Source organism: Diceros bicornis, chromosome 16, assembly GCF_020826845.1.
Source record: "Diceros bicornis minor isolate mBicDic1 chromosome 16, mDicBic1.mat.cur, whole genome shotgun sequence".
Classification (NCBI taxonomy): Eukaryota; Metazoa; Chordata; class Mammalia; order Perissodactyla; family Rhinocerotidae; genus Diceros; species Diceros bicornis.
In genome coordinates, this window is record NC_080755.1 from 10,109,019 (window position 1) to 10,124,654 (window position 15,636).

Below are 15,636 nucleotides of genomic sequence, written 5' to 3' on the forward strand. Positions count from 1 at the left end.
AACATTGATGCAAAAATCCTCAACAAAATATTGGCAAACCGAATACAACAATATATTAAAAAGATCATACACCATGATCAAGTGGGATTTATACCAGAGACGCAGGGATGGTTCAACATCCGCAAATCAATCAACGTGATACATCACATCAACAAAACAAAGAATAAAAACCACATGATCGTCTCAATAGACGCAGAGAAGGCATTTGACAAGATACAACATCCATTTATGATAAAAACTCTCAATAAAATGGGAATAGAAGGAAAGTACCTCAACATAATAAAGGCCATATATGACAAACCCACAGCTAACATCATACTCAACGGGGAAAGACTGAAAGCCATTCCTCTGAGAACAGGAACGAGGCAGGGCTGCCCACTCTCACCACTCCTGTTCAACATAGTACTGGAGGTTTTGGCCAGAGCAATTAGGCAAGAAAAAGGAATAAAAGGAATCCAAATAGGTAACGAAGAAGTGAAACTCTCACTATTTGCAGATGACATGATTGTATATATAGAAAACCCTAAAGAATCTGTTGGAAAACTGTTAGAAACAATCAACAACTACAGCAAAGTTGCAGGGTACAAAATCAATCTACAAAAATCAGTTGCATTTCTATATGCTAATAATGAACTAACAGAAAGAGAGCTCAAAAAGATAATACCATTTACAATTGCATCAAAAAGAATAAAATACCTAGGAATAAATCTTACCAAGGAGGTGAAGGACCTATACAATGAGAACTACAAGACATTATTGAGGGAAATCCACGATGACATAAAGAAATGGAAAGATATCCCATGCACGTGGATTGGAAGAATAAACATAGTTAAAATGTCTATATTACCTAAAGCAATCTACAGATTCAATGCAATCCCAATCAGAATCCCAATGACATTCTTCACAGAAATAGAAAAAAGAATACTAAAATTTATATGGGGCAACAAAAGACCCCGAATAGCTAAAGAAATCCTAAAGAAAAAGAACAAAGCAGGAGGCATCACAATTCCTGACTTCAAAACATACTACAAAGCAATAGTAATCAAAACAGCATGGTACTGGTACAAAAACAGACACACAGATCAATGGAACAGAATTGAAAGCCCAGAAATAAAACCACACATATACGGACAGCTAATTTTCGACAAAGGTGCTAAGGACATGCAATGGAGAAAGGAAAGTCTCTTCAATAAATGGTGTTGGGAAAACTGGACATCCACATGCAAAAGAATGAAAGTGGACCATGTGCTATCGCCATACACAAAAATTAACTCAAAATGGATCAAAGACCTGAAGGTGAGACCTGAAACTATAAAACTCATAGAAGAAAATATAGGCAACACACTATTTGACATTGGGTTTAAAGGAATCTTTTCGGATGACATGCCTACCCAGACTAGGGAAACTAAAGAAAAAATAAACAAGTGGGACTTTATCAGACTAAAGAGCTTTTATAAGACAAATGAAATCAGAATCAAGATGAACAAACAACCAACCAGCTGGGAGAGAATATTTGCAAAACATACATCTGACAAGGGGTTGATCTCCATAATATATAAAGAACTCACACAATTGAACAACAAAAAAACAAACAACCCGATCAAAAAATGGGCAGAGGAAATGAACAGACACTTCTCCAAGGAAGATATACAGATGGCCAACAGGCACATGAAAAGATGCTCAACATCACTAATCATCAGGGAAATGCAAATCAAAACAACACTAAGATACCACCTCACGCCCGTTAGAATGGCTATAATCACCAAGACAAAAAACAACAAATGTTGGAGAGGATGTGGAGAAACAGGAACCCTCATACACAGCTGGTGGGAATGCAAATTGGTGCAGCCTCTATGGAAAACGGTATGGAGATTCCTCAAAGAATTAAAAATAGAGATGCCCTATGATCCAGCCATCCCACTACTGGGAATCTATCCAACGCACCTGAAATCAACAATCCAAAGAGGCTTATGCACCCCTATGTTCATTGCAGCATTATTCACCATAGCCAAGAAGTGGAAGCAACCTAAGTGTCCCTCGACTGACGATTGGATTAAGAAAATGTGGTATATATATACAATGGAATACTACTCAGCCATAAAAAAAGACAAAATCGTCCCATTTGCAACAACATGGATGGGCCTGGAGCGTATTATGTTAAGTGAAATAAGCCAGAAAGAGAAAGACAAACACTGTATGATCTCACTCATATGTGGAATATAAACCAACACATGGACAGAGAAAACTGGACTGTGGTTACCCGGGAAGTGGGGGTGGGGGGTGGGGGGTGGGCACAAGGGGTGAAGGGAGTCATATATGGGGTGAAGGACAAACAAAAATGTACAACCCAAAATCTCACAATGTTAGAAACCATTAAAATATCAATAAAAATGTAAAAAAAAAAAAAAAAAAAAAAAAAAAAAAAAAAAAAAAAAAAAAAAATTAGCTGCCCATAGATGTGTGGGTTTATTTCTGGGCTCTGGATTCTGTTCCATCAATCTATGTCGCTGTTTTTCTGCCAGTATCATGCTGTGTGGATTACTATAGCTTATGGTGTATTCTGAAATGAGAGTGTGATACCTCCAGCTTTGTTCCTTTTTCTCAGGCTTGATTTGGCTATTCAGGGTCTTTCATTGCTCCATATAAATTTAACCACTCTTTGTTCTATTTCCATGAAAAATGTCTTTGGGATTCTGATTGGAATCGCATTTAATCTGTAGATTGATTTAGGTAATATGGACATTTTAACTATGTTAATTCTTCCAATCCATGATCTTAATAAATATGGGTCCACAGCTCTTGTTTACAGGTCACTGTCATTTCAGGAAGTTAAGCGACTTGCAAAAACAAGCCCATAGTACCTCAGCACGACTTTCCCAATAGAGGCACGTGATCCTTACCAGTTGGAAGCTGCCAAGGTCACTTAGAGGTTGGAAATTCACCAGGTGTCATCAGTCGGGGGGGCTGGTTAGTAAGAATCCATGGTGGATATGTCTGGAAGTCCCAGGCACATCACTCTGATGAGGGGCGCCTGTCATGGTGCCTGGCTCTGTTAGACCACAGAATGAAATACGCTGCAAAACTACAGGTGACTTTATCAGCCACCATAAAGAAATGTGAAATTGGTGATTTGAAAGTTGCATAGTAAGAATCATCACAAAACCTTTACTTACTCTAAAGAAAAGAATTTAGGGAGGAACCATCTTTCATAATGAAGCAAACCGTCTGCTTTAGAGGAAAGAAAATGAGATGTGCACAGGAAAGGGTCCAGGAGCCTGTTGGTGCTCATGCACATTCCCAGCACCACTACACACCTTCCAAGTCAGTGAGGGGCAGAGTGCCCATGTGTACCGGAACAAGTCAACAGTGGAAGTGCTCTGAATGGTGAAAACGGTCACATATCCACACATCAAAATTTTTCTCATTAAAATAATTTTTGTGCCCATGGTACTGACATATGAGATAGAAAAAAAGACTTGTGGCTGAGATCAAATTATTGTGAGAGTGTTGTCTTTATTTAAAGAGGAGGTGATGAACTTGTTAGTTTTATAGTCTCCATTCTCAACAAGGTACCTTAAGAAGATCATATATACTAGTGTAGTGGAGGAAGAGATTTCCTCTACCCTCCAGGTCCTTCTGGCTGGGCTATGAATTAAATTGACAAGAGACAGAATAACAGGAGAAAATCAAACAAAGCTTTATAACACGCATACATGGGAAAAACCCAGGAAACTGGGTAGCTCGCCAAAATGGTGGGGGCTCTCATCTTAAATAGCATCTTCAGCTAAAGACAAAGGAGGGTGTTGTGGGTAGTGGTTTGGGACTTCAAAGGAGAGGAAGGCAATTCACATGGAAATGGAAAAGCAAATGTTTGGTAAACATTTACCAAACCTCAATTTGGTAAGAATGGGCTTTGCAAGGACGCTCCTAGTCTACCGACACTCAGAGTTATCTATGGTGATGGCCTGTCCTGGAGACAGGCCTTCTATCTTAAATTTCTTTTAGGCAGTTAGTAGGGGGAGGTCAAAGTTTCTTTCAGAGTCTTTTGTTCTTGAAAATAATCAAGGTAAAGAGATATATTTTGAGGTGGCCAATTCTGATCCCCCACAGTCCCACCTTTGAAACTTTAAGAAGTTTCACAGTCCTTCTGAAATTTAAAAAAGTTTCACAGTCCAGAAGCTGAGCTGGTAGATTGTTCCATCTCACTGAACATGTTTCTTAGTCCTGATAATAGATCAGTCCAATTAAATTCATTTCAAGAGGTGGTGATGCAGGTGGGTTCCCAAAATTAGGCCAGTTTCTGAGTCCAGGGAATAGCCAGTCAAGAAGATTGCTAGATGTCATGGTTGAAGCATCTTTTGTAGCTTAAAATGTCTCTGATGATGTCAGCGGGTATTCAGGCATCCTTCTGAGTGGCTTACACAGCAACAGGCAGGCTATCCTGGTGATCTGTACAAAGTTTATATCAAGTTGTTCAATTTCAACTTGCAGGGCTTCAGGAAAAGGGTGGTTTCAGTTCTCAATAATTTCAAATAAAAATGATGGAAAAAATTGAAAACGTTAGTTTGGAGATTTGCAGCCAGATATTTCAGGAGACTAGAAGAATTCAGGATCCAGTCCAGTTTACAAGTAGAAAACAAAAACCTCCAAGACAATTAACAGAACTAGGACCTAATATCCGCAAATGCGCATTATAGTTTTTACTGAAATACTTTTTCTCTCTAAAATCATCCTCATTTTTACCAAAGATAGCCAAATTAAGACTAACTAGTTTGTAAAATAAGTCTACTTTCAATAAATTTGGCCCAATTATTTACATAAGTACAGCAAGAAAAGCAACTGATCATATTGGCTCTTTTAAATCTGCTCTGCTGGAACTTTTTATGAGGAATCTCAGATAGAACTTTAAAGGCCTCTCAAGTCCAGGAAAGCCAAGCCAAGGGCTTTGTCATCATGCTTTGCCTGCAATATCTACAGATTTGGGTGAATTCCTCTCTTCTTTTGAGGTTTCCCAAAATACTGAGGTTCCAGGCACCTGCCAGATAAGTGATCTTCCTTACTTACTCAGTAAAGTTGCTGGAAATGCTGTAAACAAGGTACCAGGTCAATATTTCCAAGTGCCTTTATTGTATAAAGTCCAATCTTTGTCTCTCAAAAGCTGTCTGGTCCTATCTGAGTCTATGCATGTTTCTCTCAAATATGACAATCCAGTCAAAGCTTTGGCAAGATAACCAATGTTTCCAATTGTGTCCTGTTCTAAGGAGAACAGATTCTTATTGAACTTATGCAAATAACTATATTGCCATGAAATAAGAATATTTACTTACTAAGAGTTTCCAAATTCTGGAGGAATCAGGTAGAGAGAAAAAGATAAATGTTTCAATTCTGTTTACAACAGTATAATTTACCAAATTGTCATAAGTCATAGTTAGCTTAAAAGAGAAAAAGTTTTTCTTAAATCTGAAAAAAAAAATATTTATTTTAAAAATCAGCAATATTTTAAACAAAAAGTCCTAAAAATTATAATCATCCTCATCACTTCATACAATCCTGTGTAACTGATTTTTGATCTTAATCTTCTGTTAGAAGTTTTATGGGGCCATCAGTTTCTCCGTGAGAGTTCTGTAATTTCTAACCCAGTTCAGTTTTATAATCTGAAAGTTTGTCAGAAACCTGTATTCCAGAGTAAATGTCAGAGTCCTTTCCATGAATCTCTCTGAAGATGAAAACATTTGCAAAAGCATCAGAGTAAAACAATAACTGTGTATAAACACCAAAAGACTTAAAAATGACAACTGACAAAGAAACTTGGTTATTTCTGTGACATACAACACTTACATAATAACTAGAATTATGATTGATAACCAGGACAGATCAGAATTCTAGGAATGTTATATAATTTTTAGAACACTTACATCAGTAACATTTACCCACACAATATCACAGGTCCCTATGAAACCATGCTTAGTTATCCATTTAACCATAGTGACAATTAAAGATTTCCGGGTGAATGAAGAAGATAAATAGCTGTAGGAAAAACCTTAGCACCTATGAGTATAGACCTGATGAAAACAATACAGGAAAGTTATTTTGATAAAACACAAAATTCCTACCCTTCTGGTAGACTACTGAAAGAAAAACCTTTCATAATCTCTTTACCAAGAATGGACTAAAAGTTCAAGAAAATTATCCTTTTAAGAGAGGGGAAAAAAAACAAATTCTAATTTTGTACTACCTTACTTTTGATATTAAAACTTATTTACTTAATTAGATTCACTTTAATCTCATCCAACTTGACCATGCACAAAGCTCTTTTTTCAGAATTCCTCTTCCACAAACATTTTATAACTTTCTTTTACATTCAGACTTTGTCCCATGCCTTCTTTCTTCCCTTCTAGTACTTTAGGACAAGTTTACCTTTCTTAACCAAACAAAATATTTCCATTATTTATACCTTCTTTACTGAAAACATATCTCACTTTCTTTGAATACAAACATATTTTCCTTATTTTTTAGTAGCTTTAATCACATATTAGAATTTTTAACCCTTAGAAACCTTAATTTTTAAGTAAAAACCAGGTAAGCAATTATAAACTTTCTTTTACATTAGCATTTTGTGGCTTGAAAAATTTAAAAACACTTTTTATAATTTCTGGAAACATGTTACTTTATAGTACAATCTCCTTTTAATAAAATACAAGACGTGTATCAATAGACCCAAAACACCTTTTAGTTTTTCTGTAATAAGAAGCCAAAAGTAGATAAACTTATATTTAGTAATTAATGTCTAATATCTTCTTTGAAAATGATCTAAATACTCAATGAATTTTTATCCTTTAATTTAACCTAGCAAAATGTCAAAGTTTCAAGTTACCAAAGAGATTTGAAGCTATTTCAAATACATGTCATAAAATATAATTATTGCTAAAAGTTTAAACTCTTATTTACATCTAAATCATTTGTTCCCAACAATTGTGTTTAGATTACCCACAAAAACTTCATGAGACATTAGACAAAACTAACCATCATTCTAACTTATTATTTTGCTGATGAATTTGTAACAGGGATAACATGAGCTTCTTTCACTAGTAAACCCAGGCTGCAGGTCTGCATCACATCCAATGCTGATGACTCTGAGGACATGCCTATTTTAATCAAACCAACAAACTTAAACAAGCTTTCATTTACAAAAGATTATTTCATATCAGGTTAACTTGAAAGACATGTAAGCGCTTACTTTATGTCAATAAAACAGAGCTCTTAATTTTGGCTATACTATCTGGAGGTAAAATATCACACATATATAACATACAAATAGACAAACAAACACACAGATAGACACAGACAGAGACGTTAAATTATTATCAGGTGCAATACAAAACTCACTAGTTTCTGAGAAACAGTTGCATTTTAAAGAATGGCTCTTAGATCCTAGAGAAGATGGGAGCAGAAAATTTAAATCATAAACGCATAGAGAAAGCAGTCAAGTTTTCTTCAAGATGGAGTTTCTGGGGCATATTTGCCTTGTCTGTTTCCAATGTCTCAATCTTTTGTCTCAATATCTAGGAGCATTTTGAGGAACAGGGGAGGCTGGGATTGGCAAATGAACTTTGAACTGCTTTCTAGAGCCATATCTCCAGCTTTGCAGAGATCTGTAAGACAAAGACAGTTGCATCCAGTTCCCCAAAGGACTGGATTACATTTTGAATGACAGAAGAGGTTGATACACCCTTCCACCTACGTTTTTTCCAATTGCTTTTTTATATCAGGGAAATTTTTAACTTAAGAGGTGAATCAAAGATTTGTATATTCTAAAACTTCAGGACAAAGTATCACACCTTTAAAAGTCTGTACAAAGCATTTAACAAAAGCCCTTTTTTTCTAAGTGTACAATTTAACCCTAGACCAATTTACCTTGCAGGGGTGGGGGGAGCTTTTATTATCTTTTTATTAGCACCTGATATCAGCCTCTACCTTTTATCTCATACAGTGTGGGCTCAGGCAACCCTACTGACTTCCCTTTTGTAAGTTTAATTACCATTGTCTTAAGGGCAGATTCACATGCTGTCCTACAATCAGGCAGGGGAAACATTCCTCAGTGAGACACAATGTCTGTCCCCACAATACAATCTATAATACAATCAGGCAAAAGGAGATACAATCACTTCACATAAAGCCCATGAATATATCAATTTTCCTACAAAATTTCATCTGAATTTCCTCAATTCTTATACCTCTAATCGTAGTTTTCATTAGGACTTTATCAAATAGGTTTTGGTCTTATAATTTTGGACAGGGGAAGCATTCCCAGTCAGACATTTTAAAGATTTTATTTATTTATTTTTCCCCCAACGCCCCAGTAGATAGTTGTCTGTCATAGCTGCACATCCTTCTAGTTGCTGTATGTGGGACGCGGCCTCAGCGTGGCCGGAGAAGCGGCGCGTCGGTGTGATCCCGGGATCCGAACCCGGGCCGCCAGCAGCGGAGCGCGCACTTAACCGCTAAGCCACGGGGCCGGCCCCTCAGTCAGACATTTTAAAACATACTCAGGCAAAGTTGATATAATCTCTTTATATAAAATTAGCTCAAACATTCCAACCTTTGTAATCTTATCAACACTTACACTTTTACATTTTCTCAATTTAACTGTAACCTGAGTTAGGGTCTTAAGGCTAGTCATTATTAATTTTTTTTTTTTGGTATTTCCTTTTTTTTTGATTTGGCCTTTTAATAGGTACCAATAAAACAATTATGATCAGAGCTCTCACAAATTTTTTTTTCCCCAATTTAGAAGTTTTTCCAATTTAAACAATCCATCGTCTGGCCACACTGACAAGTAGGATGTTAACAGAGACTCACACCAGTAAGCTTAACCATAGATGAAAGAGGCATCTCCAAAAGAGATCCAAAAAAATTCACTCCCAAAAATAGCCTAAGAAAGCAAAGGCCATCGTTGCACAACAAGCAATGAAGGTTGAGATGAGAAAGACCCTAACGAAAGCAACTGGGACCCCTTATTTCCCGAGAGATGGCACAGCGGGACAAAGAGAGTATGTCCTGGAACCCCAGTCTACTCAACTGGCCGCCAAGATGCATGCCACTACACATATCCTCTGGATGCCAGAGACCAACAAGGTCACAAAGCCAAGCTCTCAAGACACAGAACAAGACGAAATAAAAAAACCTCCTCTGATATGCTCATTAACAGTTTTAGCTAAGCCTTGGGTCTCTTGGAGTCAGAATAATACCTAGGAGGGAGGTGCTGTGGGCTTGGGGATTGTGTGTGCTTTTAGAGAGTACCTCATTATTGCACAGACATTTTCTTGAATGTCTTGAAGGGGACCTGTGTCATCTACCCCGTTCTGTGACTCAACTCATCCTTTCATGTGAGACTTGTTGAGGTGGTGAGTGTCCTAGTGGCTCTTAAACTGCTCAGCCTGCGCCCACCAAATTTGCTGCCTTTTTGGCTTCCAAGATGCCCTTAGCAATAGCTTTTACCTCATGCACCTAGTCCCAGACAAGAGGCTTACAGAGATGCCTGTGTCTATGACAAACGACAAAAAAAGACAGAGACAAGGAAAAATACTATCTCTGGGAGGAAAAGGATCTACAACCCATGAGTACTCAACCAAATTTCTTAGAGTCACTGAGTCCAAGAAGCTAGCTTCACCAATGTTTTCTCCTGCTAATCTAAATTTAGAAAAGGAAAAAACTCACCATTCTCGCTTCCATTGGACCCTGCAGGCAGAGATCCGGGAGACTGACATGGTAAGAACTCTAACCTCCTGCAGGCTCTTGTCAGAGGTCCAGGATCTCTCAGCTGCAGCAATGCAGGAGCAAAGAGCGTCCAGCCAGTGAATTTTTATCCCATCCAAGTCGCCAAACTGTAGGGGAGGAAGAGATTTCCTCCACCCTCTGGGTACTTCTGACTGGGCTACGAATTAAATTGACATGAGACAGAATAACAGGCGAAAATCCAACAAAGCTTTATAACGTGTATACATGGGAGAAACCCAGGAAACTGGGTAACTCACAAAAATGGCAGAGGCTCTCATCTTAAATAGCATCTTCAGCTAAAGACAAAGGAGGGTGTTGGGGGTAGTGGTTTGGGACTTCAAAGGAGAGGAAGGCAATTCACATGGAGATGGAAAAGCAAATGTTTGGTAAACAGAACTTTGGTAAGAATGGGCTTTGCGAGGACCCTCCCAGTCTATCCACACCCAGAGTTATCTATGGTGATGGCCTGTCCTGGGGACAGGCCTTCTCCCTTAAATTTCTTTTAGGTAGTTAGTCGGGGGGAGGTCAAAGTTTCTTTCAGAGTCTTTTGTTCTGGAAAATAATCAAGATAAAGAGACATATTCCGAGGTGGCCAATTCTGATCCCCACACTAGTTAAGGCAATGGGTTTGGGTACAAATTCCACCTCTACCATCAACAAGCTGTGTTGCATTGTCTCTTTGAGTCTCAGTTTTTTCATGTATAAAATAGGTTTAATACCTGATTCTTTTTGTTTGTTTGTTTGTTCTTCTTTTTTTTTTTTGTGAGGACGATCAACCCTGAGCTAACATCCATGCTAATCCTCCTCTTTTTGCTGAGTAAGACCAGCTCTGAGCTAACATCTATTGCCAATCCTCCTCCTTTTTTTTTCCCCAAAGCCCCAGTAGATAGTTGTATGTCATAGTTGCACATCCTTCTAGTTGCTGTATGTGGGACGCGGCCTCAGCATGGCCAGACAAGCGGTGCGTTGGTGCGCACCTGGGATCCGAACCCGGGCCGCCAAGAGCGGAGCGCGCGCACTTAACTGCTAAGCCACGGGGCCAGCCCTAATACCTGATTCTTAAGGTTGCTGTAAAGATTAAACAAGACGCTATACAAGAAGTGCTTAATACAGTGTCTGACTGACGGTACATATATAATAGAATGGCAGTTAATAATATTATATTTGTTACTATTATCATTATCACTACCACTTGTTCATCAAAAAACAAATCTGAAGCTACAGTTAAGACACCCATGCCCTTTCCCCAGGGGTTCCCACTGCATCAGGGAAGGGCAGTACTGCCCTCATGAAAGAAGGGCACTCACAGAGGCTGCTATGTCACATCTACTTTTATATCAATGTAATTTCATTAGGTTTCTCTCACACTACATTTTTCTTTCATTACTTATATAACCCACATAGTAGATTTGTGATTTCTGTTCTTTGCATGCATTTCTGAAATATCACAGACAAGTGAAATGGATATTAAAATAGGTCCTGAATTTGTATAATTACTCTTTAAAAATCTAAACACAAATTTAAAATAACAACAAAAAAATACTTTTTGGGGAGAAAATGTTGCTTAGCAACCGTTCCTATGAAAAGAATTAGAAGTTTTCATGTTCTGTAAATTGACCATGTCTGTCAAGTCACACTATGACAACACCTGGTACAGAGGATGCTTGCAATAAGTAGGCCATGCCAAGGTGGGAAAGTTGCTAAAAAGATTAATGTAATTTCAGGCTGTGTTGTCAAGCATGGAGCCCAGGTCAAGGTCACCTATCATTGTACTCTATGCCATCAGACATCTGGACTTGGGAGTATCCTGTGCACATCAGAACACCCACTTTAGGGGGCACTAGAAACAGTGTGAATACAGAGCAATGTGACAGCAAACCTGTCAGAGGAAAGAGTAGCCTGTGACACAGCATGCACCCCTGACTAGAAGGGTCAAGTTCAGGAGGTAAAAACGACACATCAGAGATGCTCAAGAAAGGATTCCAGTCTCCAAGACCCCTCTCAACTCCATAAGACATTAATCAAGAAATAGCAAAATTTGAAATCACTGGCCTCTTAGTAAAATATACTTAGAAGGAGAAGTAAAAGTCATTTCCCAGGCCACACGAACCATGGGGGTGGGAGGTGGGACTGTGATATTGTGATTTATAATAATAAATATATATTTGGCATTAGTCCCTGTTTCTGGCACTGAGCTAAAACCCTTGGAATTTGCTAAGTGATAAGAGCCATAAAGGTATCTTTTGTTATTCATAACAAGCCCCTTTCAACCACACCTGAGTTTATGTTAATGAGGTGACTTTCAGAAAGTCCTTAAGGATGAGGGCTGGTTGCCAGGGGAACCAACCAAGTGATTAGGGGTTGGAACTTTCAGTCCCACACCCCAACCTCTGGGGAAGGGAAAGAGGCTGGAGATTGACTTAATCATCATGGCCAATGATTTAATCAACCATGCCTACATAATGAAGCTTCTATAAAAAGCCAGAAAGACAGAGTTCGAAGACTTTCCAGGTTAGTGAACACATGGAGGTGCTGGGAGAGTGGTGCACCCAGAGAGCATGGAAGCTCCGCCTCTCTCACATACCTTGCCCTAAGCATCTCTGCCATCTGGCTGTTCCTGAGTTATATTCTTTAAAATAAACCAGTAATCTAGTAAGTATACTGTTTTCCTGAGTTCTGTGAGCCACTCTAGCAAATTAATCAAATCTGAGGAGAGGTCATGGGACTCTCCAGTTTACAGCCAGTTGGTCAGAAGCACATGTGACAACCCAGATTTGCGACTGGCCTCTGAAGGGGGCCATCTTGCGGGACTGATCTCTTACCTTGTGGGATCTGATGCTAACTCCAGGTGGACAGTGTCAGAATTGCATTAAATTGTAGGACATCCAGCCAGTGCCACAGAAGTGCTTGGTATAGGAAAAAACCAACACATTTGGTGGCCAGAAGTGTGAGTGCTGTGCGTAGACAAGGAAGATAGAATATTTTTTTCTTTACAGGGACAAACAAAAAAACGAAAATCAGAGCTCTGCCATCTCTAGCCTCCATTCAGTTCAGTTGTTTGCTCATTTTGACTCAGACACCACTTCCCTTAGTGTGCTTCACTGGGGGCAGGTACATGTGGATGATCTTGCTCTCTTTCACCCAAACATTTTCCTTCCAGTCCTTGGCACTCTCCCATCATCCTGAGATTCAAACACAACAGAAAAAACCTGCTTTAAGGCCATAGACTCCTCATGCCCTTTCTTTTAGAGGTAATATATATGAGGATCAATTTTAATTCTGCTCATTTACACTCTAAGTCTTGTGAAGACACAGTCCCATGAGGTTTCTGTACAGCAGGAAGACATCCTCCAACAAAAGACAACTAAATAAGGTCAGGACACAGGTGGACAGAATCAAAACATCATACAGTTCACCACCAGAAGGTCTCAGAGATCATTTTAATTCCTGATTTCACAGGGAAACTGAGGCCTGGAGAAGTTAAGCAATGTACCCGAGGTCACCTAACAACATAATGGAAGAACTGGCAATATGTACCCCACTGTCATTTGTTCCCAAAGAGAATGGTCAGAGCTTTAGTATCCATTCTCGGATGTGCTCTTTTAATAATAACATTGTAAAGCAATAATATTAAACTACATTGGACACGTGCAATTGATTGTTTTTTACCACAAGAGCAAGAACAGTGATTACTGGCCCATTATTTTTATAAAACATTTTCATTTTTACTTAAAAAAAGAAAATTTGGAAGATATAGTCAAGTAAGTACAAGAAAGTAAAAATCACATCTAATGCTATCACTCAGAGGTAGCCACTATTAACTTCTTGATGTATATTCATTTACACTGTCTTTGTTCTTTGAGTGTAAAAGAGAAAAAATAAAAGGATCATCCTCTTCATATTGTTTTATGGCCTACTTTTTTTTCACTATCATAAGCATTTCTCCAGGAAATTACTCTGCTCAAACATCCTTTGTAATAGCTGCACAGTATTTCATCATAAGGATGTACCATTATTATTTAACCATGTGTTATTCTGGGATTGTTTCATCATATTTTAATATTGCTATCTTTCTAAATTTTGATTGTGTCAGCCAATGACTGTGCAATTCCTTCTAGTCTCCTGTCATCTGCAAATCTGATAAGCATGCTTTTTATCACCTTCACCCAAGTTCTTGACAAAAGCCTTATGACACAACCATTAGAGAGTTTCTGCCTGGTTGACACTTACTTATTCATTCATCAGCATTCTTTGGGATCTCCAATCAGGAATTCAAATAACGGAAGAGTCCCCCAATCATCACAAATAGTTGATGTTTCATTCATTCAATATACGTTTACTAACTGTTGTATATAAACAGTGCTGACCTAGGAGCTATAAAAATGTCTGCAAAGTGTTAGGAATTTATGACTCTTGCCCACAAAAATACTCTCAGATTTGGCATCCCAAAAGTTACAATCTGGAGGCCAGCCCAGCAGCATAGTGGTCAAGTTCATGCACTCCACTTCGGTGGCCCAGGGTTCGTGGGTTCAGATCTCAGGAACAGACCTGTGCACCACTCATCAAGCCATGCTGTGGCAGCATCCCACATACAAAATAGAGGAAGAGTGGCACAGATGTTAGCTCAGGGACAATCTTTCTCAAGTAAAAAGAGGAAGACTGGCAACAGATGTTAGCCCAGGGCCAAGCTCCCTCACCAAAAAAAAAAAAAGTTATAATCTAGAAGACTTGAAAATTTTTCATAAATTTCTTTTTAATAAAAAAAAAAATCTCTGCAATGCCAAAAACATGTTTTGGAAACATATCTATATTATACAAATTATTCAAGTTACTGGAAATAAAAATCTTACAATTCAAGATTCAACTACTGGGTAGCTATCACTGATAAGTAACGAGTTTATGAAAATGGGATGTTTATAATGAAAGCTTGAATTCAAGTCACAGTAGCAGGGTCCTATAACCAGAGTAGCAGCTTTGGTTTTGAAGAAAGGCCAACAGGCTGTACCTGACTTCGCAGAAACAAGGCAACTTGCGGTTACAAGCAAAAAGGAACCAAGAGGCGAAAGCCTCAAGAAAAGAGTTGGAAGAGAAGGACAAAGGATATTTTTGGTTCATATCTTTTTAAAAGGCGGTATTTAATGCTGAAAATACCATGAAAAGTGCATCAGATGTTCTCATTTTAAGTGAGAAAAGACAAAGTATGGCAAGATTAAAAACTGATTTGGCAAAATGCCATTGGTACTGATTTTGATCACTATTTTATTATGCAGTTGTCCCAGATAAAGACGAACTACCCTTGGAAACTGTGCTTGTGAAGTAAGCCCAGAAACCTAAGAGAAATAAATAAAAACATGAACTGGTGGTGGTGTTACCTGCCAGAGGGGTGGCATTTTGAAAGGATGGATAATGAGAAATAGCCTTGGTGTTGGCTGAGGTGGACCCAGTTTGGAAGAAGAGAACCAGGGCTGAAAGCAGATCCCGTTCTCCACATATCTGGCCGCAAACGACTGCAGCCTGCCTCTGAGGAACAAAGCTGGGAGTGCTAAGACTGAGCAAAATGTCTGTCATGTCTTTCAAGTTCCTCAACCTCTGCTGGAGAGAAGCACAGGCTCTCCCTAGACCTGAGGAGCTCATCCCATGGAGTGTCTTCTCTCCTGTTTGACTTGCCATTTTGTTTCCCATTTCTCAGTGACTAACAATGAGAATTTGCTTAGTCACCACCTGCAGTTGTTTCTCTCATATTTGTATCAACACATCTGAGCGACGTGCTTAGGAAGTGCTAGAAAATACAGAAATTGAAGTCCAAGAACTGACCTTGAATATATAAGCCCTTCTAGTGGACTCTGTTTGAGAGATGGA

The 15,636-nt window shown here is 38.6% G+C and overlaps 1 protein-coding gene across 5 annotated transcripts in view; it reads right to left on the reverse strand.

Annotated features, from left to right (window-relative positions):
- The window catches only part of LDLRAD4 (low density lipoprotein receptor class A domain containing 4), a 453,579-nt gene that overhangs the window by 254,355 nt on the left and 183,588 nt on the right, over positions 1-15,636 (reverse strand). Inside the window, exon 1 of one of the 5 annotated variants that reach the window (XM_058556734.1) lies at positions 9,718-9,841. The exons of the other annotated variants lie outside the window; for them this stretch is intronic. The gene's annotated coding sequence lies outside the window, so the exon portion shown is untranslated. Of the gene's footprint in view, positions 1-9,717; positions 9,842-15,636 lie in introns of those variants that run through there. 5 annotated transcript variants of the gene reach the window in all.